A 26,020-nucleotide genomic window follows, 5' to 3' on the forward strand; every position below is an offset into this window, starting at 1 on the left:
AAAGTGTTTTCCAAAATTCTGAGGCAGGGAGAAAGAGAGGAGAGATCTTGGTACTAGAATAAATAGAGATTAATAATACTATTCAATGAATCACAATCAAACTATATTTCTCTCACCCTTAGGGGATTCTTTACCTTGAAAGAAAAATCATCTCAAGGTCCAGTGAGAAGTTTTGAGTTCTAGTGCTGTGTTCTAACTTAAGCTTGTTTTTGTTTCTTACTTAAATATTGTGAATATTGTTCATAATTTTAACATTTAAGTTTGTTCCATGAATTGTACTTAGGTGGGATAAAAATGTCAATGGAAAATTGTATTTTCTTCCTGTTTTCTATGCTTCAGCTTATGGAAAATCTAAAATCCTGGGTGATAAGAAAATGAGAGTGATGGCTGCCAAAAATATCACCTGCTTACAGTGAACAACCTCAAATAAACTAAACAGGCAGAAGTACAGGCTTTGCAAATGGCCTCACATGTAGTGTGAAAGTAGGCCACAGGGATGATTGGGAGGAATCACGTGTGTCTGTTAGCATGATGGGGGGAGGTCAGTCGTAGAGGGTCAGTCTATAGACGTGTAAGGTAAACAAGCAAACAAACATGGTTTTGCTTCCATCCGTGAAGATGGAATCTTTCCCTTAGGAGTTTTCCATTTAGATCCCTGGAGGCTTCCATTACTAAGGATACTGGGGATGGATGAGATCTCATGTAGTCTGACGCTGTTTCTGGGAGGCATTTGCAAGTCTGGGTTAAGCATCATATGGATTTTCCAAAGTCTTGGGTCAGATCTCAACACTACACAGAGTCTATGATTTAGAGAAGCTTGTTAATAATCCATAAATCACTTTTGTCCTGATAAATTTGAAATTGAATATATTAGTCCAGAAGGTTTGTAAAACCATATGGTTTGGGGACATATTCGCTTGTATATAGAGATTATTTATTCATAAAAGTTCCCTCTCAGAAGAGAATTTCAAATGATCCATGAAACATCGATTTTTTGCCTGTAGTTTTACAATGTACACTCTTCACATAAAACACTCTAATGTAGTTTATTTTCCTTTTTTTAAAATAAACTCTATTCCTTGCCCAGTGGGGCTTGAACCCTGAGATCAAGAGTCCCATTCTCTATCAACTGAGCCAGCCAGGTACTCCTGCTTGCTATTTAATGCAGTTCTTGATACATTAGAATAAGATGACCACTCTGCTTTTGGCTATTTATATGTCTTTTCCAATAATCCAGTTATTCCTAATTCATAAGTGTTTCTATTCCCAGTTGAAAAATATTCCTTTTGCCACACAAGCAAATGGCAGATTCTTAATTCTTGAAATGGCCATTAAAATAAAATTAAATCCTTCATTCAAGCATTTCTTTTTCTTTCACATATATCCATCGCAAACTTGACAAAAGTATACAATTTAGTATTTGCATTTCTCTCTGGTTTAAAGTTACTGTCTAAAAAATATTGAAGGGGCACTGTGGTAGAGAGAAAAGAATATAGAAATTAGAGTCAGACGGTCCTTGGTAAGTTATGCAACTTTTCTAGATATCAGTGCTTTTGTCCTTAAAATACTATTACCTACTGCGTATGGTTGTTGTTAGCATTAAAGACAATATTTCTAATGCATTTTTTTAAAGTATAAAATACTCTAGAATTTGGAAAGGAAATGTGGTTATTTTTTTCTAGTATATATTGGTTGTGAAGTAAAATAGATACTTCGTATAAATTTCGATGCACAGTGGGGAGGAAAGAGAGAGCAAAAAGGCTGCAATCCATCCTCTACTGTTCCTGTGGGAGGCCCAGGAAAGAAAAGTGACCTGGTCAGATCTTCTTGTAAACAAGCTAATAATGGATCTGATAGAACACTCATGGTATTTACTAGCATGAGAGTCCTTTTTTAGGGAATGCTTCCAACATGATTAACTTCATCTGTCTAGCTTTGCTTTTGGTGAATAAATCTGGAATCTGTGAATTTATGAGGACTTGCTTACTTTTGTTGAAAATATATGTTTATTGAAGACTGCTTATATTCAATTACGTTCAGTCTGCATCCAAACACAGAAGAAAAGGCTGGATAGCATTAGAAAACCCGACTTTTCCCTCTTTTAATTGTGGCTTTTACCCTTCAATTACAGTAAAACTCGACACAGAATAAGGTTTTTATTTTTTGAATATGATTTCACAATCAATTTTTTTAACCTAGGTAAAAAATTAGTTGTTTTTAGCAGCAGTAATTATTCAAGCTAAGAAATCTTCAAGTTTTCTTTGATATCTTCTTTCTCATCCCTGTATCTAATCAATTATAATATCCCATAAATTTTAGTTCTAAATATGTCTTGAATGTGTTTATTTCTCTGCATTCCCACTGCTACCACCTCAGGTTAAGCCCCTATCATCTCTTCTGTTTCTTACAATAGCCACTTCTGGTATCTCCTGTCCTCCTTACTATCCTCCTTCAATCCAATTTCCACACCACAGATTCTTTATTTAGAGGTTCTCAGTAGTTCCCCATTGCTTTTTGTCTAAAGGTCAAAATCTTTCACATTGCTTTATGCCTCTGCCTGCCCTGACCTCCCACTCCATGATCTAATCACACATACGCACGCACGGGCATGCACACACATTTTGTTTTGTTTTGTCTTTCTGTTTCTCAGTTATATCAATTTCTTTCCACCACAGAATCTTAACATATGTTGATTTTCTATCAGGATCATTCTTCACTAGCTAATACACATCCCATATATTACTGAAATCTCAATTCCTCCCAGAAGACGCCTTGACCCTAAACACTGGAATGGGGATGTATTCCATGAAGAATCTTGATGCTTCTTCAACGTCGGCAGATAACTTTTTCAACTTGTAACTTTTTAAATGTCTAATTTCTATAGTCACACATGTACCATAATGTTCATAAGGAAACAGATCACGTCTCTTTTGTTCACTGCTCTCCCGCAGGGTAAAACAGCATCTAGCCAGTAGTAAGTATTCTAAAAAATAACTAACACAAGTCATTTTCAGGTAATGGGAGCACCGTGATTAGGTGCTGTGTGTTAGTGGATATTTAAGATGGAACTCGCCTGGTTCTTTTCTCCCTAATCCCTCTTTGCTAAACGTTCTGTAGGAACAACCCTATAACACAGCACCCACAAAACAGAAAGTCAGGTGAGCTATCAAAATTAATACGTGGCTTTAATCAATACAGCAACTTTTTTGAAGGGCTTACTGTTTAGAGAAAACATTGGTTGAGAATGAAACAAATAAAATATCTTCTGTCAGTAAAAAGAATATCAAATGTTCATAGAGAATAATGGGTCAATGTCTTCCACTGAGAGAAAAGACGAGTTATAAGCTTGGGAACAAATATGGGACAGACACTGTAGACTTCAGATTTTCACGGGGGCTAGACCTGTCAGGCAAAATATGTGCATTTGGAAGAGTGTTCATATTATTGTTCAATCTTCTCTCAGCACAGTACTTTTCTTCTTTATTTTGTTTCTTTACCATGTATGTATAGAGTTTGCGTTTCTCAGTCTTCCAGCTATCATTTCTCAGCATGTCAGAGGGGAGAAATCTGAACAGACTGACACAACAGCCATTAGGTTTCTTGTAGAGGAGATGAACATCTGATTGTTCTCAGTGATGCTTCTGGCTCTTAACAAGTAATAAAGCAGAGCATAAATAGCTGCAAGCAAGATAGAAGAGATCTCTCATCCGATTCTAGCTTCTATTACATTGCCAGTAAGGATGAGTGGGTTTAAATTTTTGATATACCACCTATGTCACTGTAGAAATGGCTCAGTGGGTTGGTAGATTGTCATTCTAAGTACTAAATCTTTGAGGAATCTTTTGGTTCAATGGTCTGACACAGTCTTATCGATTACGCATGTCACCCAGTGCTGTTTTTTTCCTCCAGTAGTTTGGTATATTGTCCAATATAGGTGATATATTCAGAGATTTTAAACTCTGTAGAAAATTGATGGTAATAGGATTGCAACTACTTATTTTTTATAGGTTCTTGAGGTTAAAAATTATTTGAGAAGTTTATGTTTTCACAGAACAAATGAAATGCCATGATTTTTATGGCATGGTAATGATCTAATGAAATGTCTCCTAATCTACTTCACACACTTAAATTGTGTTCAATGCTACATATGCTATGTGTATGCATGTGTGCATGCTTCTGGGAGATGATGACATAGTCTAAATTACACTACTTTTTATGAGGTAGTATAAACCTGGAAAGAATCAGAGTGGATAATCGCTATAGGGAGAGCACTTTGGTGGAGGGATAAAGACAAAAAGGAGTGATAAGGCCCGAGTTCTATATAGAAGGTCTTTGGGCTGGGAGTGCAAATGTGAGAAAGCGAATAACCAGCCAGAAGGGCTTGAGTCCTTGACTACAACTCCCCTTCGAGACTCCCTACTAGCATTGGCTATGCACCAAATCCGGTGTGGGGAGGGCAGCTTTCTGAAGGATGCTTTCCAGGTAAAGCCTTTATAATTGCCTGTATTCAAGCTTGAAAAAGGCATACATAAGTTTTTGGCAAGGATCTGTACTTTTCATTCTCTGTCTTTGAAAAGAAGAATATCACATACCTCAAGTACAATGATCCTCTCTCCCAGGACAGTTCTACACTTAGAAATTGGAGAAAGAGAAAAGACAAGTAAAAGAAGTTCATTTAGCTGAGTTAGTAGTGTCAGATGCCTGTAAGCCTCTTTTGAGTGTTTCCCAGTACAACCTCAGAGAGAGAAAAAAAGAAAAAAGAAAGAAAAAGTAATGTGTAAATGAATAAAAAGGAAACCTGATTCTAAATGGAGTTGGAAAGCAATGGAGGGAGGGTTCTCACTCAGGAACCACTTAGTGCAGCTTACTTTACATAAACCTGTAGGAAGTAGCAGACTTTACATAACCTGGCAAGAATGAAGATTTTCTCCATGCCCAGCAACAGCCCAGCCAAGAAAACCTGCCAATGAAAAGCCACCACAACTCAAACTCTCATTCTCCTCCAAGGGAACTTTAAGCCAAATAGCTCCTCCCAATCCTCTCCTTTCTTCCATAAAAGCAAGCCCTTTTCCTGTGGTCTTCAGACTTGGCTATGGTTCTCCGTAGTTTACATGCCCCAAATTTCAATTCCTTGCCTATTCCTGAATAAACTCACTTTTGTTGGTGAAGTAATTGACTATTTTGTTTTTAAGGTTGAGAGCAGATAATCAAAACTATGGATACTTTGTCTGATATGTGGAGGAAAGTTTATATAGAAAAATTTTAAAAGTTTTTGATGTCATGGTATGAAAGTGTTTTTTTCAAGTATGTTAGTAAATATTCCAATTTTTTTATTAAGAATTTTTCGACACTCTTCAATTCTAGCATCCACCCCTGACACTGACAATTGAAAAGGCAATGAATAGGGATGCTGTCGGTTAAGTGTCTGCCTTCAGTTCGGATCATGATCCCAGGGTCCTGGAATTGAGCCCACCTTAGGAGCCTGCTTTTCCCTCTCCCTCTGCCCCTTTGCCTACTGTGTTCTTTCTCTCAAAGACATAAATAAAATCTTTTAAATACATTAAAAGAAAAGGCAACAAACTGACATATTTTGAAAAGGAGAATGGCATCATTAGATTTATGCTTTAGGACTTGGCCATTTTTGGAACAGCCCAAAAGGAAAAAACAGGAAACAGAGCATTTAGAATTCCATATGCATAATTCAGATAAAGATAAGGCTGACCTGAAGTAGAGTGGTTGCAATGGAAATGGATCGTAGTGTGTACAGGTATAATGTGTATTTCACAATTTCGTGTATATGGTTTGATAATTGGTCCAAAAATGAAAATAAAGAGAGGCAACACAGTAAGAGATCTAATTTTAGAAAGACTTCAGTTGGTTTCCTGCTAAAGTTTTCTAACATTTACTAGATACGTGACCATTAATAAGTCTTATGCTTTTTTTTTCATCTTAGTTTCCTCATCAATGAAAAGGGATGCTTATAAATAACAAAGAAGTGCTAGATTTCTTGTGAAGTTTAAATGCATCATAAGGAGGATTAGTGAATGCTAGTGTGTGATGTGCTACATAATATAGCTATGGCTATTTCAATGAGATCATTGATCATATTTTTAGGGAAATGTTATTATTTCTAGAATTCTGAGTTTCTTCACAATGTAAAAGCAATCATAAGACAATGGATCATGAAATTCTATGCATTGTACATTTTGCAGCCAAATCACAAGTGAATGGGATTCAGATCTTCAAGTTCAGATTACACCTACTAAGCATAGTTCTTAGTATTTAAATATATGTTTTGTGCTTACAAAACATTGACAAATCAAGTCCTAAATTGTTCAACACTAAGCTGATTTAAAATGAAAATAGACAATTATAGATGAAGTTATAAAAATGCAGATGCGTCAAAAATAAATATTGGGCATTGCATGCTACTGACAAAGTGATTTTACCCAGCCACATGTCATTGTATTAAGAAAATTGGCCTTTAAAAATGTGGTGGGTATTGTATTGATCAGCTGTCCTGTAAAAGTAATCCTACTATGTGAATTAGGAACATGTAACCACGTTGTATAAGTAAATGTAACATGCGTTTTCACATTGACCTCTACTGAGACTATAATCTCTTCATAATATTATCTTTGCTGAGACAGCCCCCCTCTATAGGGGCTGCTACGTGCTGCGCTACGTGTATAACAAAGAACTATGAACATTGCTGTTTATTCCTCAAGTCTTCAGTCCTTCAGTATGTGTTGGAGGTAAACTAAATAATCATGAGCCTTACTCACACTACTGTATCAGTGACTGATAACAACTCCATGTTCCTCTAGTTAGTGGAGAACTATGATTATAAAACAGTTGATTATGAGATAAGACATATGTGAAGATAAAAATAAAACAAGAATGAAAGAATGTTGATAGCTGTGGAAGTGATGAATATTTTGTTGATTCTATGTGGATTTGGAATTTCTGGTAAGAAAAAGTGAAAAGAAACTATGACTGGAATCAGATAGACCTAGGTTCTACTTCTGGGTTTGTTAGTGATTAGTCTATAACCTTGCACATATTTCAGTCTTTCTGATCCTAAGTTTCTTTATCTGTGGAATGAGGATGCTATCCTTTCAGAGAGGGTTGTTGTGAGGACATAATGGATAACATCTTTTACAATCTAAGTGTAATGTGGAGCCACCATTTTCCTACATGATGCTTCGTGCATGTGTGGTTATATGTGTGAATTAGAAAAGTTTCCCTTCCTTGAGACATCTTCCTGCTACCTGTCAGGACCAAAAAAGTTGCATGTAACAATTTATAGGGACTATAAGATGAATAGTGCCCTAGCAGTAGCACTAAGTCTCTGACACATACTAAATGCTTAATAGCTAATACTATAATTCCCCATTATCAAAGCCATTGAACAATGGTAAGTTATGAAACTGAATTTCAGATGAGCCAATGTATGGGAAAGAAGACTGAACCTCACTGAGGGACAATCACTCTCACTTCTACCCTAATCCGATCAATTTTCTATTTTCCTGTCTATTAAGATCCTGGTTAAATCGTGTTCATTTTTTTAGGAAATTAGAACAATACATTAAATGTCCCCATTACGTTCTTTAACTGCCAACAACCTATAAAGTGGCTTCTCAGTGATGAACATTGTAATCACCACCTACCCCAGGGAAGGGGTCTGGGAGCATCTCTGATGTCCTAGCTCACTTTTCATGCTTTTTATTAGACTTTTATCCCTTCTAGTTCTATTTTGCATAATGTCTGCTTTGTAGCAGGCTTCAAATAATTTGGTTTAGAGAAAATGAAGTGTAAATTCAAAATAAATGCATTCATAAATACAAATTATATTTGAAATGGGAAATGGCAAAGCTTCACATTTTCTGGACTTGCTGAGTAGAGTACTTTATGAATTGCAGAACCGTGTTGAGAAAAGGAATGCTAATGAGATGTGAAGACTCTACAAGCTTTAGTTCATGTTACTTCTGCACTTAGAATTCAAGGACAGCAGAGATGTTCTCTACTAAATGTTATTAATGAAGGACATTCTACTTGATATGGTTATATATGTGCTTTGCAACCACAATAACCAGAGGAATGACTTTAATAACTACCAACTACAGAGCCAAGAGCATAGGTTGTTTTCTGAAGTTTTTACTTTCTATTATTTTTAGATACACTGAGGGATTGCTTGTGGCTAAGAAATTTACATACATTTTTCTCATTCAATTCTAACAACATCCCCATGAGATAGAGATCATTACTATCCTCAGTTTACAAATGAGATATTTAAGGCAGGAAAAAAAATGAACAAGTGGCTCCTCCATCCTAATAAGTGGCAAAGCCAGGACTCCAAACCTAGCCTTTAGCATGAAATCCTCTGCCTACGACACCACACTGTGTTGCCAGTAGGTAACGTGCAGTTGACATAAAGTGGGAAACCACCCATCAGCTTTATAATATGGTTCAAGAATCTTTGGAAAATCACAGCTTTTCTATGGAATAGAATAGGGCAATATAACTTTAACAACTTTATTACTGCGTTTCCATATATGAGAAAAAATATTTTAAGGAAAAATAAAAAAATAACCTCAAAAAAATAACCTCAAATACTTTCTCCTTAACCAAATTAGTTAAATCATTCTTTTTTTTTTTTTTTTTTTTTTTTGGTCTCATGCTTCATTTAATCTGAATAATGTTATAGGTTCTTTGTCTTCTGATATAAATGATAATTTTAGAGAACAAGCAGCAAATTCAACAATTTAAAAACTAAATTTACATGATGTTGATTTCTGGCGACAGTCCTCCCAATCAGGTTTTTTTTTTTTTTTTTAAAGTCATCCCCTGCCCCCATGCAGATGTGCACCATGCCATAGAGGATCTTCAGAACAGGATAAAAGTAAAGAGACCTCCCCTGAGACCTGCTGTAAGGAAAGGTCTTCATGATTTCAGATACTTGCTCTATCTCCTTCCCACTTTGAGAATTAAGAGCAGAGAGAGCAGGACGGAGGCCAGCAGGTAGGAGATGAAGCTGTAGAGACCGGCGAGTCCAAGGATGCCAGCCGTGGCCCCTGACAGCGCTGACACTGAGGTCCTGCAGTAATCCAGGACCATGGCATTGCCTCGCTCAGCTGGATGAGAGTGGGGACACGTAGGGTTTAGAGGCTTATTTAATCTGTAGTACTTAACACAGATAACTCAGATTGTTATAATACCTCCTCCATGCCTCCATGCAGTGGGAATGAGGCCAGGAGCCTGATGCTCTGGAAAGGGGAAGGGAGAAGAGAGGACATGTGCAGCTTTGAGACACCCCCCCCCCCCCCACGCACCCACCCACATGACTGAAATGCTGCTCTTAGACCGGCCAGCTGAGTGCCACTTCCCTTATCATTCGCTCAGTCATGTAGTAAAAGGAAGAGCCAAAGTGGGAAAAGGTTGATAAAAGAGGACTGTACAAGGAGTACACTGCCTGTCTGTCCCTCTTTGGAGATCCTAGAATGTTGATGCCTTTAATAAGTGGCAATTTAAATATGTATCTTTCAAATACAGAAGAGATTGTTTAGCATGAGGCTATTTAAAACCACCATGTGGGTGCCCGGGTGGCCCATTTGGTTGAGCGACTGACGGTTGATTTTACCTCAGGTCATGATCTCAGGGTCTTGAGATCCAGCCTTGAGACAGGCTCTGCACTCAGCGTAGAGTCTGCTGGAGATTCTCTGTCTCCCTCTCCCCCTCCGCCTCTCCCTTGCTAAGAGGGCATATCCTCTCTCTCTCTCTCTCTCTCTCAGATAAATAACTAAAGCTTTAAAAAATAAAGAACTGAAGCTACATGAATATGTTTCCTCTAACAACAGAAGAATTATTAAAAAAAATAAAATCACTACAAAGGACTGTGAGAATAACTGATCCCCGTTTTAGGATTAACCGTTAATGCAAACATGTATTTTATATGTGTTCCTCATGAGAGAGTTGGTATAAGTGAGATGTAGCCTCAAAAGAGAATTGGTGAAACCCATATAGAATATAGCAACGGCAAATAGCTAAGAGGGGAAACATCCAGATTCTTTCATCTAAAATATGTCTTAATTCTAAATTATCCATTAATTGCCTGGCTCTTATATCACTTTGCTTTGAAGTGGCTAACTTTTTTGGAGCCCCGACTCATTGTGAAGATGCCCCAATCTCTTCATCTGTCATAGCTCATCAGGGATATGTATTGTTTTTTGCTTATTCTGGTTCATATGAGATATTGTACAACTTTGTATGAGACTGAAACTTAGGAGAGTTTTCTCCAAAAATACCTGTAGTTGCTGCCTGAAGTATCTCATCCACAGTTCCCCAGAGTTAGAGTTGTAATAAAAGAGGACTTTTAGCAGAGATTTATAAGTCCCATAAACTGTGCAGCAATGATTTATTCTATTACTTTAGGTGTTATAGGTACACTCCCTCTTCCCTGCCGCAACAGCCTTGGACTTGGTTTATAATTACGTTTTATACGTTCATATGCAGAGTAATAATTGTAAATCAAAATAATTGGTAAGTCAAATTGCAAACTATTGCTTTAGAAACACTTTAGTATAAGTTGTGCGATATATATGTCTATGTCAGTTCCAATCTGTTCTTCAGGGCAATTACTTAATATTTGAAGCTATTTAATCAGTTATGCATTCTCCAGGATGGCATACTAAAAGTCTTCAATTTGGACAATACGGTCTTAACTTGACTGTTCCTTAATTACTAAATGACATGAGAAATAATTTTCTGTGGAGAGATTTCTGGTAGTCAAGATATGTGGATGGTTAATAAAGGTTTTATAGAGACTTCTGCCAAAAAAAATCCAAATAACTTCCTAGATCCTTAGAGTGGAGCTCTTTGCTTTGGAATCAGACTGGATCTGATTGGATTACCTTAGAGGTAATTCTTCCCCGAAAAGACCAGAAAATTTGCTAAACCTACCATTATAGTATTGTTGCATCTGCTTATTATTCAAAGGACATTTCCATGTTCTGTAAAAAAGAGAACAGAGACTTGTTTTACAAGAAGAGGATGTGGAACTTCTGTGTGTATATGTTTGTATAGGTGTGTACACCTTCTCACTGATAAATATCTCCAGGTGAAACAAAATTCAAGCTAAATTTAAATCTCATTAAAACATACCAGATGGTAGTGAATCTGTTAGGACAGAGAAATATAGTCATAATAAGTTACCAATCTCACCCAAAAAGAACCCACACCTGTGAAAGTCAGATTGGCTTAGTTCTCATCATGACAGTAACAGCTATAATCGCTAGCGTCTGATAAATAGGGACAAAATATTGTTGATGTCTGTAACATGTTGTAAGGATTAATTGTGATAATCTGCATAAAGGGCTCAGCACAAAAAATAAAAAATAAAAAAGGGCTCAGCACAGTGTCTGGTTCCTGGTAAGCCTCTATAGATGCATCCATTGTACAACTACAACATTTTATGTATATATGCTATATTATTTTATGTATATATTTTATTATTTTGTAACATTTTATTTTTTTCCACTTTCCTGCACTTTATTTTAAAAAAGCAACGATGGTAAATCTCTAGAAAGTCAACATTCTAGGATCTCTCCCTCAAAAATGTGACATTTGATTTCCAAACACATGCCAGAGTTCCAAACACATGCAGGGTTCCCAACTGTGCCAAGGAGGTGAGGAGCTAAAATCATAAAATGTTCATCGTCCAACTTTCCCCAGTCTGCCGTCTGTCTTTGGATCAACAGTAATTGCCTGAACAGCTACTATAGCTTCATGAATTTTTGTCTGTAGCTCTCAGCTCTTCCATATGCAGCAACCACAGAATTTGAGCAGCTTCCTTAAGAACTGCATCTCCTCTGTCAAAACCAGGGAAACGTTTGTCTTAAACAACAGGCAAGCCCTCTTTTATTTGATTTGCTTTAGCAACTGCCTCCTTTGTCAGGAGCTTCCAGACCAAAATGCGAATTGCCTTAAGCATTGCCTTAAGCATTCCTGGGTAATCATGATGCTGAATCTGAAGAAGGCTGGACAAAGCCATTACGCCAGCCTTAAAATCGAGATTATTTACATCCAAATTGATCAGTGGCTCTGCATTTTTAGCTGCATTTCAGCATCTTTTGTATTATCAGGTACCAACTCCTTGTATTCTTCAGCATTGTCTCCATATTCAAGTCTAACATCTAAACCAAAAAGCCAGTCATTTGCTTCTTGTCAGATCTTGAATCTTGGAAAGACAGTTCACATCTCTGAGATACTTTTCAGGAACTTGGGCCAGTCCGTGCTGTGAATGTTTCTTAAATCACTTCTGTCTTCAGTCTCATAGTATGTGATTTTCTAGTCTTCAAGCCGAACATTAAGGTTTCTAAATTCTGTTTCATCTTTGCAGTTGAAGCCATTAGGCTTGTGGTAATTGAGGGCCACCAGCCTGTGTCAGAACATGGTCCCCGCTCTGGTCCCCAGGCTTTGGCCGGGAGAAGAGAGGCCAGGAGGAGCAGGCAATGCTGGCACCTGGGATGCACAAGACCTGCACATGATTTTTCCAGAATGGTACCTTGAGTCCCATTAGTCTTCATGTTACTTACACACTTAATGACGACAGGGTGATAAGTTTGTAGTTTCACTAATACTAATTACTAATACTCTGCACTCTAGTCGCTTCCAGTCATTTGTCTTCCCTTTTGACAATAGATAATACCTGGATGAGCATCTCTATGCATTAACTATTTTGAGTTCTGTTGAATTACAAGTGTATAGTAAAATGCATGGGGGGATGTTTTATGACTATTGCCATGTAGCAGTTTGTCTTTTAAAAAGTTTACACGACTTTATAATATCAGTAGTACTATATCTATTCTTCAATTTTATTACAACTTTTTGCAATGAGTATTATAATTATTGATAGTATTTTATTATTATTAATATTATTTTCAAATATTAATTTATTTATTCTAGAGATAGCAAGCAGGAGCAGGAGGGGCAGAGGGAGAGGGAGTAGGGAGAGGGGCAGAGGGACAAGAAGAGATGAGAGTGGGGAAGAAGAGCAGGTGGAGAGAGAGGAGAGATTTCCAGGAGGAGGGGCAGAGGGAGAGGCAATCTCGAGCCACTCCTGGCTGGACAGACCACAATGCGGGCTCCATCTCAAGACCCTGAGATCATGACCTGAGCTGAAACCAAGATTTGGACACCTAACTGACTGTACCATCCAGATGCCCCTAGTATTTTTTTTTTATTTTAATATTGTTAATTCAAAGTTGTTTCAATAAACATTTCTTTGATAGTATAAACAGTGAATATATTCTTAGTATTTATTATTTTAGTTGCCCTCTATATATTCATTACACTTTTAAAAATTTAGTACTAAATATAAAAGTGTATATTTAGTGCTTACTTACTAATTGGTTACAAGAGTAAAAAAAAAAAAAAGGCAGTTTTAGGCATTTTTATTTACACCTCCCATGCTTCTGTTAAGGTGAGGTGGCACATCATTGCAAGATGGCTCCATATTAATAGGTGACTGGGAAACACAGAAAAAAACTCTCCAGAGCTTGCTTAGGGTTGCTGATTCCCTTTATCCAGAGCTGCATTATTAACTATGCTCAAAATGACTAACAAGGGAGAAAAGACAAAGGTATGGGAAACTAGCAATTGAAAAGAAAAAAAAATCAAGAAACAAAATAAGTTGTCCTTCTATCAAAATTGCATCGTTAAAAACAGGCTATCATTCTCTTGAAATACATAAAACAAATAACATAGATGTTGACCTTAAGGCTTCATCTGTTGTACTATTTACAGGAAAATATCCATCAAGGGACCAGGTAAAAAACAGTGAGTTACATGGAAAGAAATAGAGAAAGGGATGCTGGCACAAGAAAACTAAAGATAAGTCGTGAATTGTTCATTCTTTTGAGAGTTCCAGTTCTTTTCCAAGGCACATAATCACGATAGTCATTGGACATTCACACCAGATTTGGTAAATAGTATATTTAAGCCAGGGTCTCCCTACCCATTTGACTACCCTATAGCATAATTTAATTTGGCCATAATTAAGATGCCTCTGTTGAAATGCTTACGTAATGAAGGCATGTTAGGAAGGACTGTAAATCCATTGAGATTAGTCTCCTGTCTGGCTGATACAACACACATCCTATAGTCGACCTTTAGACTTCTCCATTGAAGCTAAAACTGACACACTTTCCTTGGGACTATGGTACAGCATCTGCCTATACTATATTTGTCATTTATCTAACATGGATAATGGCCTTTTTTTCTATCGCTGGGTTAATCAAATCAGAACCCCTTTTTCGATTGATGTATAGCAGGTAAGGACATTTATGACTATGAGCAAATGAATTTGTGGATAAAGGAATGCTTTTTGCTATTCCATGACTTAGGACAGTTTCTGAGGCAGAAGAGAGAATGGTGGGACGGATACATTATCTTATCACACACAATCTTTTACTGCACTGTTATTAGACATACCAAAGTCCCAACCACAACTTCATTATTCTTGATTACGTATTTCCTCATTTTTTCTGGGTCTCATATTTAATTCCCCACATAATAAAATATAATAAAACACAACTTGATATTATTGAAAGTATTAAAATTGATTCCCTCCTGGAAATCTTCCAATAAAATGCCTGGTCCGAAGAGGAAGAAGAACCCCTAAAATGCAATGTCTCCTTCCTCTTCATGTATATTCTAAAATACCTAAGTAGGTGGTGCTAGTGAAGTGGGACCCCTGTGTATTCCAAAGGCAGTTGCTGTCTGTGACTGAAGAGTCCAAAAGCCTGTAAAATATTTTCCTTAGTATAAAACTCGTAGTTTGGAGTGTCTTTTGACACCAACCACCTATTCTTCAGTGCTCCCATTCTCTGATTCTCTGACACTGAATATCTAACAATTTAGTTTGTTCAGTTCTAATGCTAAGTGCCCAGAGTTAGTCAGACCCCATAAGTTAAAAGGCTCAGTCCCATAAGAATTCTCTCACTTTAGATACTGTTTACAAATGGGGTTCCCAGGCCACCCACACTTATTTTCTGCTAACTACAAATTGAGGGTTCCTACACTGCCTTCTCTGGGTTCCATGATTTCCTAGAAAGGCTCACAGAACACAAAGAAACACACATTTACTGGTTTATGATGAAGGATACAAGTCAGGAAGAGATGCATAGGATAAGGTATGCAGGGGAGATAGGGAGCTTATTTGCCCTGTCAAGGTAGGCCACTCTGTCCATGTGTTCACCACATGGGAGATCTCTGAACTCTGTTATCATTATTATTTTTTAAAGGAGGTTCATTTCATAGGCATCGTTGATGGAATCATTGGTGGCTGGTGATTAATGCAACTTCCAGTCACTAACTCTCTCCTCTCTCTCTGAAGGTCAGGGGGCAAGGCCAAAGGTTCCAACTCTTTAATCAGACCTTCATCTCTCTTGAGGGTGGCTCCCATTTGAAGCTGCCCAATGGCTCCTCCTTTTTTTTTTTTTTATTTAAGATTTATTTATTATTTATTCATGAGAGACACAGAAAGAGAGAAGCAGAGACACAGGCAGAGGGAGAAGCAAGCTCCATGCAGGGAGCCCGACGTGGGACTCGATCCCAGGTCCCCAGGATCAGGCCCTGGGCTGAAGCTGGTGCTAAACCGCTGAGCCACTCGGGCTGCCCCCAATGGTCCCTCCGCTTGAAGGCAGCCTCATTAGAATTGTCTCCTATCATCCAATCACTCATAACATTACAAGGGTTTTAGGAGTTTGTCCCAGAAACCGGGATAAAGACCAAGTCGTTTTCTATGATACCACACATAATATGTTAGACAGGAAGGGGACACGTGCATCTGGCATGTCCCTATACAGGGGAAAGGGCAGTGAGTTAGAAAAAGGAAAGGGACATGTTAAGAGCAAAGCCTAAGTTCCAGTTCTCTTGAGGCCAAGGTGTATAGGAATACGTCCTTTTGAGACTCTTCTGTGTGTGCATGTGCTAATATTGCTAATATTCCAATTATTCCTAATCCATGTGTTAGTTTACTAGATATTTTACTTTACTTTATCACTTACCCTCAGTTTACCTTGATTATGGGAATACATTTATATTTTGCCAGCTTGTTAATCCTCTTAAATAATTGGTGGATAATTAACTCTAATAATATACTAGTTAGCTAGAATTTGACTATAGCTAAACATAATAGAAACAAAGCTCAAACCTGGAAGGTAATTTCCTTACTAGGTAGCATTAAATAAAAATCAAGTCTTCCTTTTCTCCTGCTAAATTTAATAAAAATCTTCATTTTACTTTGACATTTTTGTCTTTCCATTTACATCTTTTAAAAGGTTAGAAATAGCAATATTTCCCTGCTCAATACTTGTCAATCAATAAAGGCTATTTACTGCTTACAATCCAGCAAACAGAACCAAAACATTCACGAATTTCTATCTAACATTTATTAAATCTCTAGTTTTGAATGATGCTGCAAGGTTTAACAAGATTTAACAATAAAAAGACAAGAGCACAGTCTCTGTGGGTTAACATGATATTAAATATATTAAATATGTTTTTTAAAGGTCACCATAGTCCATTGTACTAGGAAATGATTTGAAACCAGAAACCAGTAGTTGATACACTTTGAAGTAAACATTTTTTGTGATTTAATCAGATGATGGCTTAGTCAATATCAGGAAAGACTGGAAAGAAACATAAGGTTACAATTTTGAGACTCTTGTGAATAAATTTAGTGATGTAGGTTTTTTTTTCTTTTTAGTTAATGATCTATGCTTATATAAGAATATAAATAAACTCTTAAAAATTACAACCAACTATATAAAGACCCAAATTAAATTATTTTGGCAGATTCACAAAATATCTCTTGATATTTTCACAAAACAAGAAAAATTGGAAATTGTGTGTTTATATGCTTGGATGTCTTATACATGCATACAGCTGTGTGTTCATTGACATGTAGAAAGTAGGACAGATACATAAATATATATACATTTAGGCTTTCACTATCTAAAAGGCATGATTCTACATGTATTTTACTTTATTTTGTTTTATTTTATTTATTCTATTTTTTCCATAAAAGATGAACATAGGTGGAGATACTACAACTGCTCTGAACAATACAGTATTGTAGGGTTGCTAGGAGTTTGTAATTTGAATGGAAGAGCTAGAAATGAGAGTTGGGTAGAGAATTTATACCATGTATTAATTAAATCACGATTTATATGTTTTAGTGATGGTTCTCTGGTAGGAACATTTTATTATCAATAAATCTGAAGTGAAGGACACCTGGGTAGCTCAGCGGTTTGGCACCTGCCTTTGGCCCAGGACGTGATCCTGGAGTCCCAGGATCGAGTCCCACATCGGGCTCCCTGCATGGGGCCTGCTTCTCCCTCTGCCTGTGTCTCTGCCTCTCTCTCTCTCTCTCTCTCTGTATCTCTCATGAATAAGTAAATGAAATCTTTAAAAAAAAAAGTAAATCTGAAGTGAATAATCAAGTACATAGAAATTCTGAAACTTTATAATCCATAGAAGAACTTGAAAATTACATATAATTGTGGGATGACCAAAATAAATATGATGAGTTTCATTTACAATTTTTTAGTTCCCTACAATATAATTACTTTATAGGTCCATTATGTAATGTATATTCTAGAGATTAGCTTTACTAAGTACTTGCGATCATCATATGAGTTGATGCTGGAGATTATATTCCAGGGAAGTATTTCAAATATCATGAAGATTCTGTATCTTTCTTGGTAAACTATAAAAAAGACCAAGCCTTTTAGATGTGAATTAAATATGCTTTTTTTTTTTTTGTCTTCTCACAACTTTAACAATGTCTTTTTTTGTCTTATCAACTCAGTACATTAAGGATTCAAAGTACTTATATCAGCAAGATTCCTTCTTTTCAAGGCTTCAAATACCAATATGACCAACAGAATATTTCAACTTTAATTCAGGTGGATTTTTTTTTTAGATTTATATCTATTATCTCTAAAAAAGGTATATGTAAGGCAAAGCATCATTAAAGTCAGTATGCCTGGGTAGCAAAAAGTTGTACAATGGATCTTAAGACATGTATTGTAAAGATATGTATTATAAGTATAGACAGGTCAAGTTAAGAAAGATTTTAACAAACATTGTGCTCTATCCTGCAGGTAACAGAAAAAAATAGCTTTTTTTTTTTTTTTTTTAAAGAAAGATCATTCTGTGGACAGAATGACTGTCAAAATACTATATCATTGGGATTCTACCAAAACGGTGCATAACTTTCTACACAATTAGTATTGCTCAACTGTGTTTTGTTGGATCATTTTTACTGTTCATTAAAAATATCCCAGGCAGAGCCTATAGTTTTATTTTTACTTGGTTGTGTTAAAAACCAAAACTCTAGGGGTTCCTGGGTGGCTCAGCTTGTTAAGTGTCTGCCTTCATCTCAGGTCATGATCTCTGGGTCCCAGGATCCAGCCCCAGGTTGAGCTCCTTGCTCAGTGGGGAGTCTGTTTCTCCTTGTCACTCTCACTCAGTGCTCTCTCCTTCCCTCTCTCTGTTGTCCTCTCTCTCAAATAAATAAATAAACTCTTAAAAAATCCAAAATTCTAATCTCATAGCAAATTTAAGGTTGTCTTATCCTAAAATTTGTATGGAACCACGAAGACCCACACATAACTTTGAAGAAGAAAACAAAAGCTTGAGGCATCACAATTCTGGATTTCATACTGTGTTAAAAGGCTGTAACCAGGGAGATCCCTGGGCCACTCAGCAGGTTAGTGCCTGCCTTCAGCCCAGGGCATGATCCTGGAGTCTCGGGATTGAGTCCCATATCAGGCTCCCTGCATGGACCCTGCTTCTCCCTCTGACTGTGTCTTTGCTTCTCACTCTCACCTTATCTCTCATGAATAAATAAATAAAATCTTTAAAAAAAAAAGCTGTAACCATCAAGACAATATGGTATTAAAACAAAAACGGGCACATAGATCAATGGAACAGAATAAAGAACCCGGAAATGGACCCTCAACTCTATGGTCAACCAATCTTTGACAAAGCAGGAAAGAAAATCCAGTGGAAAAAAGACAGTCTCTTAAACAAATGGTGTTGGGAAAATTGGACAACCACATGCTGAAGAATGAAGTTGGACCATTTTCTTACACCATACATAAAAATAAACATGCTAGACACATCTCCAGAGGAAAGGGAAACAAAAGCAAAAGTGAACTATCAAGATTTCATAAAAAGCTTTGGCACAGCAAAGGAAACAGCAAAACTAAAAGGCAACCTGTAGAATAGGAGAAGATATTTGTAAATGTCTTATCAGATAAAGGGATAGTATCAAAATCTATAAAGAACTTATCAAACTCAACACCCCAAAAAACCCCAAAAAACCCAGCCAAGAGATGGGCAGAAGACATGAGCAGACATTTCTTCAAAAAAGACATACCAAGTCCAACAGAGGCTTGAAAAAAAGCTCACCATTACTCGACATCAGGGAAATACAGATCAAAACCACAATGAGATAAACCTCACACTGGTCAGAATGGCTCAAATTAACAACTCAGGAAACAACAAATGTTGGTGAGGATGAGGAGAAAGGGCAGCCCCTCTTGTAGGTGGGAATGCAAACTGGTGGTGCAAGCACTCCAGAAAATAGTATGGAAGTTCCTCACAAACTTAAAAATAGAGCTACACCCAGCAATTGCACAACTGGGTATTTCTCCAAAGGACACAAACAGTGTTTTGGAGGAGCACATGCACTCCATAGCTATAGCAGCAATGTGCACAATAGCTAGAATATGGAAAGAGCCCAGATGGCCATCGGCAGATGGATGGATAAAGATGTGGTGTCTATATACAATGGCATACTACTCAGCCATCAAAAAGAATGAAATGCTGCCATTTGCAATGATATGGATAGAACTTGAAGGTATTAAGTGAAATAAGTCAGTCAAAGAAAGATAAATACCATATCATTTCATTCATATGTGGGAACTTAATTTAAACAAAACAGATGAATGAACCTAGGGGAAGAGAAAATAAGACTAAAACAGAGAAGGAGGCAAAGCATAAGAGACTCTTAACTGTAGGAAACAAACTGAGGGTTGCTGGAGGGGAGGGGTAACTGGGTGATGGGCATTAAGGAGAGTACTTGAAGTAATGAGCACTGGGTGTTGTATGTAACTGATGAATCACTAAATTCTACCTCTGAAACACTTTATATGTTAATTAAATTGAATTTAAATATTTTTTTTTAAAAAATTAAATGTTATCTCTCTAACTCTTCTCTGTTTCTATTAGGCTTTGGGAATTTTATTTTTTATTTATTTTTTTTCTAAGTAAACTCTACCCCCAACATGAGGCTCAAAGTCACCACTCACAGATCAAGAATCACATGCTCTGACTGAGATGCCCCAGGCTATGGGGATTTTATTTATTTTTTATTTTTATTTTTATTTTTTTGGCTATGGGGATTTTAAAGAGCACTTTTTTTGTTTGTTTGTTTTTAAGATTTTTTTATTTATTCATGAGAGATGCAGAGAGAGAGAGAGAGAGAGAGAGGCAGAGACACAGGCAGAGGGAGAAGCAGGCTCCACACAGGGAGCCCGACTCGGGACTCGATCCCAGGACTCCAGGATCACACCCTGGGTGGAAGGCAGGTGCTTAACCACGGAGCCACCCAGGGATCCCCAAGAGTCAGTACTTTTTTATTCTTCACTTCATCCTATCACCCTGGTTTGTAGGGGTGTGTAGAGCCTGAATCTGAGGAGATATCTCACTTCCTTTGGAGAAGATTTTCTTTGAGGAAAGAAAGAATAGGGAAAACAAATTTTGTTTCCCAAACTTATCCCAGCACATGGTAAGTTATGCAACTTATTACATCGTGGTAATGCAGCCTATCACAGGCTGGTGACGGGGCTGCAGAACAGTTGCTCTGGTGCTTCTGTGATCTGTTCTAACGTGATGGTCTCAGCATAGAGGATGAGTTTGCTTTACCTCTTGAAAGTAGCATTTGGGCCTTCCTTGGATCCTGACATCATTTATGACTCATTCCAGGGAGAGTTGCTACATCTACAGCTAGTCTTACCAGAACTACTGCACACTTCTTACCAATTCCAAGTGAGATGCTGATGTTATACCCTACTTTCCTTTCATCTTAACTTTTTTTTTTTGCTCCCTCATGTGGAACCATGGAAATAGATCCCTGATCTCTGTGAATGATTTTTTTTTTTTTTTTTTTTTTTTTTTTTTAGTTCTCTCTTATGTCACTTTGTGAAGTTGAGAGGACAACCAGGAATAAAAATCTCTTTACCATGAACATTGATCTGGGCACAGATCTAAGATGCAGTCAACTTTTGTTGTTGTCCTTTCCTCTCCAGTTTTCTTAAAAACACCTTATATAAGGCAAAACCACTGGAGTTTAGTTGGCCATAGAAAGATTGTTTGTTAGTAAAACCAGAGGAAAATGTGTAAAGCCAAATGTTGACAGGTCTTTTCTTATGGATCCTTTTCCTTTCTTTTACTCTTTTTTCTTTTCTCTTCTTTTCTTTTTTCTTTTCTTTTCTTTTTTCATTTTTCTCTTCTTTTCTTTTATCTTTTATTTCTTTTCTTTTCTTTTTTCTTTTCTTTTCTTCTTTTCTTTTCTCTACTTTTTTCGTTCCTTTCCTTTCCTTTCTTTTCCCCTTTTCTTTCCTTTTTCTTAAGATTTGTTTATTTGAGAGAGAACATGCATGCATACTAATGGGGGGAAGGGCAGAGGGAGAGAATCTCAAGCAGACTCCCCACTGAGCAGAGAGCCCAATGTGGGGCTCTATCCCATAACCTGTGAGATCATGACCTGAGCCAAAATCAATGGTAAGAACCACCCAGGCACCCCTGGACTCTTTACTCTCAATTGTTTGTATTGGTTGCCAAATCTGTGGTAACAAAAATTCTCTCTCATTGTCTTAATATACTAGCTACAGAAACCAAGCTTATGGGAGGAAAAAGAAAAAAAAAATAAAGCTTCTGCCAAAACAACTTTATGTAAAGGATATTGAGATTTCACAGAATCAACATAAAGGCTGGAGAAATTATCATACCAAAATCAGCTCCAGAAAGCTAGAAATCAGAAATTGCAGAAATTTCTTCCATAAGGGAAATTGTCCGGCTATGGTGATATAGTTAAATTTAAGGGATTCCAAATCTTTTTTTTTTTTTTCTCATCTTTATTGGCACTTGCATGCTTCTCTTTCAAGATTTAATTGCAGGAAGGGAATATATGATTAATCAGGCTTCGATCACGACTCAGTCCCTTTCCTTGGTAGAGAGACAAAGAAATTAGATCTTGGCATATGCAGTGAGAAGCGCTCTCTGGCTCCCTACCTCTCCTTCACTGCTTTCCATAAGGCAACACAGCATGAGGACAGTAATTTCTTCAAAGAAAGATGGCAGTGAATGCTTGTGGGTAAAAAAGAGAGAGAAAAAAGAAGTTTGGTGTTAAATAACTAGTTTAGATAAGCTGTCTATTTTAAAATGACCTTTCAAATATTGTATCTCATTGAGGGCCCCATAAGACAAATTAGTGGCCAGTAATGCCTTCTTCAACAGCCCTAAATGTCCTCCAGTTGATGTCCTTTCATTTGTCTATAGTACTTTCAGAATCTTCCAGTTTCTGTATATTGTTCATACGGAAATCTTAGACCTAATTAAAAGGCATGACCCATAAGATTAGTGTGTCAACAAGCCAATATAAAGCAATTAAAACCATCCATCAGAAGATGAAAATGCTGTTTGAATCACCAAAATGGGCGTTCAAGTAAAAAGTTATCTATTTTAATAATGTATATTTAGTTTTCTAAATAGTTTCAAAAAACTATTTTTTGGCAAAGATGATAATTAGAGTTAAATTAAAAAAAACTATTGGCTTGAAGGACATGGAAAAATGTGGTCAAATACATTCTTTTTCTATTAAATTTGAAAATAAGCTTGAAATCTTTTGAGGCCTGGGATCACGTGAACCACATTGGAGGGTTGATTTAATTATACTCAGTTTTAAAGTATATTTATTTCACTATTGCCACAGAGTTTTTTTTTTTTTTTAAACACTTATTTGTTTTACTGAATTTTTTTTTCTTGCATACTCTCTCATTGTGGTGGTTTAAATCTGAATAATCCATCACTCCTAACTCATGTATGACCTCCCAGGAGCCATCGCCCTGTGTAAATTGTGGTTGTCAATAGTAAGGAAAAAAAAAATAAATGAACTCACAAGGAGAATGTAAACTGGGGTTCTTGAGGTGTAAGAGAGACAACTACTGGCTAGTTCAGTCACTTTGAAGTAAATTCTCAGTAAGTCCAAAATCCAAACTCCTTAACAGGGTTCTTTTCTATTCTCCGAAGTGTTCCCTTGCTCCTGTCTCCTTGCCAAAATGATCCTGTCAGCACAGAGGTTTTGTGCCTGTAAGGGACAGAGGTATAGACCTTGATTCTGATTACTGTCCCCCGGGTCTTGATGTCCTCACAGCAAAGAGATTGCTGTGGCCTGATTCCATGTCCCTGCGTTAGAGACTGCCATCCTGTGTTTCCTCCCACCTATCATTTGGAGCATCGTGCTGGCTCAGTAGGGTGGAGATTATGCTTCCTGTCATTAACCTCCATCCTGAGATGCTTGAAGTCTTTGGCCCCTTCACCTTGTACAGCCAGACAGAGCCAAGGCCTTTCAGCACTTCCCTATCTCTTCATGTTTTACCAAAGTCATCAGAAGATGTTTTCTTTCTTTTTTTTTTTATTTTTAAAAAATGTTTTATTTTCGTGCATATCATGAACAGATCATATCTTCATCTTTTCATGACACAGTTTTTAAATTTGAAGCACTTATCAGTGTTGAGCATAGCAGGAAAATGCAGTATCTGAACGTTCCCTGGTTCTTTCAACACATCTAGCAGTGTATTAAGGATATCAAGAATCTTAATTCTCTTTTAACAGAGATTGAGGTGACAAAGATATTAGGTCCATTCTCACAGTCAGATTTTTCCTTTCCTTCTCATGGTAGTTTCTACTTCCTCTACATCCTTTCCCTAATCAGTAGAACAGAGAGACAGAGAGAGAGAGAGAGGCAGAGACACAGGCAGAGGGAGAAGCAGGCTCCATCCAGGGAGTCCAACGTGGGACTCAATCTTGGGACTCCAGGATCACACCCTGGGCCAAAGGCAGGTGTCGAACCGCTGGGCCACCCAGGGATCCCTTTCTACACCATTCTTTATAGTAAAGTTCTATCATTTAAATAGCACTTGAAACAGAGCTTTTGAAATTGAGGAAGTATCTGACTCATTCAATAATACTGTAATGTCAGAACTATATATATTGAATTTCTTTTTTTCAGTTTGGAAGTTGATTCCTAAACTTTAATTATTTATTTACCCATAGAACATTGCATTAATAATTTGGAACCAAAGGCTGAATTGTTTTGACTGAAAAGAGGATGATCTTACAGTGTGAAGAATGAAAAGTGAGAAAGATATTAATATGTTTTCAAAAGCATTTTTTAATTGATCATTCTATGACATGTATATGCTGTTTTCCCAGCAAATAGCCAACTGTCATTTCTTTATTCACCGGTGTCTACTGAGAACCTTCCAGGTGTCACACATTGATCAGGATTAAAATGGTTTTAAAATGCCTTATGTGTAAACATGATAATTATGGGCAGCCCTTAAATATATTTATATAATTTAAAATCTTAGACTATTGCTCTTCTTATTGTACACAACAAACATATCTTACTAATACTATTTTAATCACTCCCTAACATTGCTAAATTTATTTTGTTCTGAAACTATTCTTCACAGACTGGACACAGCAAATATTAATAATTGTTTAAGTTGTATCATTTTGTTTCATTTAATCCTTTAATCATTTAACAATTATGAGAGGGACAGAGTAAGTACGAAGTAAATTAGAATGTGACCTTTGCTATTGATAATGCCTGCATTGCTTTATAAGGCTTAGATCCATTATCCAAATGAGCTTAGAGATATTTTATTCCCAAATTCGACTTAACCACTTGGTGATATATATGCTCAGCTATTCAGGGACAGGCCAAACTCCTAGAAGGCCCACTTGTGAAACTTTTCTCACGGAGAATCATAGGAAATTGTGCACTTTTTAGAAGTCATCTTCAAAGAAAAAGAAAAAGGAAAGAAACTGAGTCCTGCCTGTTCCTTTGTTTTTCTACAAGAGTGTGCCCAATAATTTCTACCTTCTACTTTCTTTTAACATTGCATTAGAGGTCTTAACCAGTACAATAAGACAGGAAAATGAAATAATAGGTAAGAGTGTAATTAGTTCATGATACTGTAATTGAAGTCTCCTTTTTTTTTTTTTTTTTGGCCATGCATCTGCTCTTTAATGTTTTCCTACGATATATTAAAATAAAAACAAAGTTTCAGTCTCTTCACAAGTAGTAATTTATATTCTCTGGATTTTTTCACCCACAACAACTGGATTCTCCTTTCTGATTTTTGCTGCAGCTTCTGCTTTGTAATCATATGGACAGTTGTGCTTGTCAGAATAACGGTGAAGTCCACAAAACAAATTTCCACATCGGCAGTCAAACCCTGTAAGGCCAACTTTCTTTCTGCACATAAAACATCTGTTCTTCTTTGGTTTGGGCAACTCAGGAGCTTTTTCTTCACTTTGAGAAGTACTAGGCTGAGAAACTGATGGACTGGGCTGAGTGACAACTGGCTCTGACACCTCTGTTTTCGGGGTAGTTATTTTGTCCTCTCTTGAAATGCTCATTTCTGTCATTTGCTGAGTTACAGGCAAGGCAGCCACAGGCACATTTCTTGACTTTTCAGATGTGCTGCCAGCAGCACCTTCACAGTTGTTTAAACTTGTGTCTGCTCTCTGTACAGATGCAGAATCTGAGGTAGGACTGTTGGAACCACTAGCTGTTCCCATTGAGCTCATTCTGCCACTATTCTGCTGCCTCTGAAGATGTTCTTTGTAGCAAATGGAACACATTTTAGAGAGAGAT

The 26,020-nt window shown here is 37.0% G+C and overlaps 2 pseudogenes; both read right to left on the bottom strand.

Moving 5' to 3' along the window:
- Window positions 1-11,709: 11,709 nt before the first annotated feature.
- LOC112935017 (RNA transcription, translation and transport factor protein pseudogene) lies at window positions 11,710-12,450 on the bottom strand (annotated as a pseudogene).
- A 12,909-nt stretch (window positions 12,451-25,359) lies between these two features.
- On the bottom strand, window positions 25,360-26,007 carry LOC112935015 (AN1-type zinc finger protein 5 pseudogene; annotated as a pseudogene).
- Between the last annotated feature and the right edge of the window lie 13 nt (window positions 26,008-26,020).

This window comes from Vulpes vulpes, chromosome 11 (assembly GCF_048418805.1).
Source record: "Vulpes vulpes isolate BD-2025 chromosome 11, VulVul3, whole genome shotgun sequence".
NCBI lineage: Eukaryota > Metazoa > Chordata > Mammalia > Carnivora > Canidae > Vulpes > Vulpes vulpes.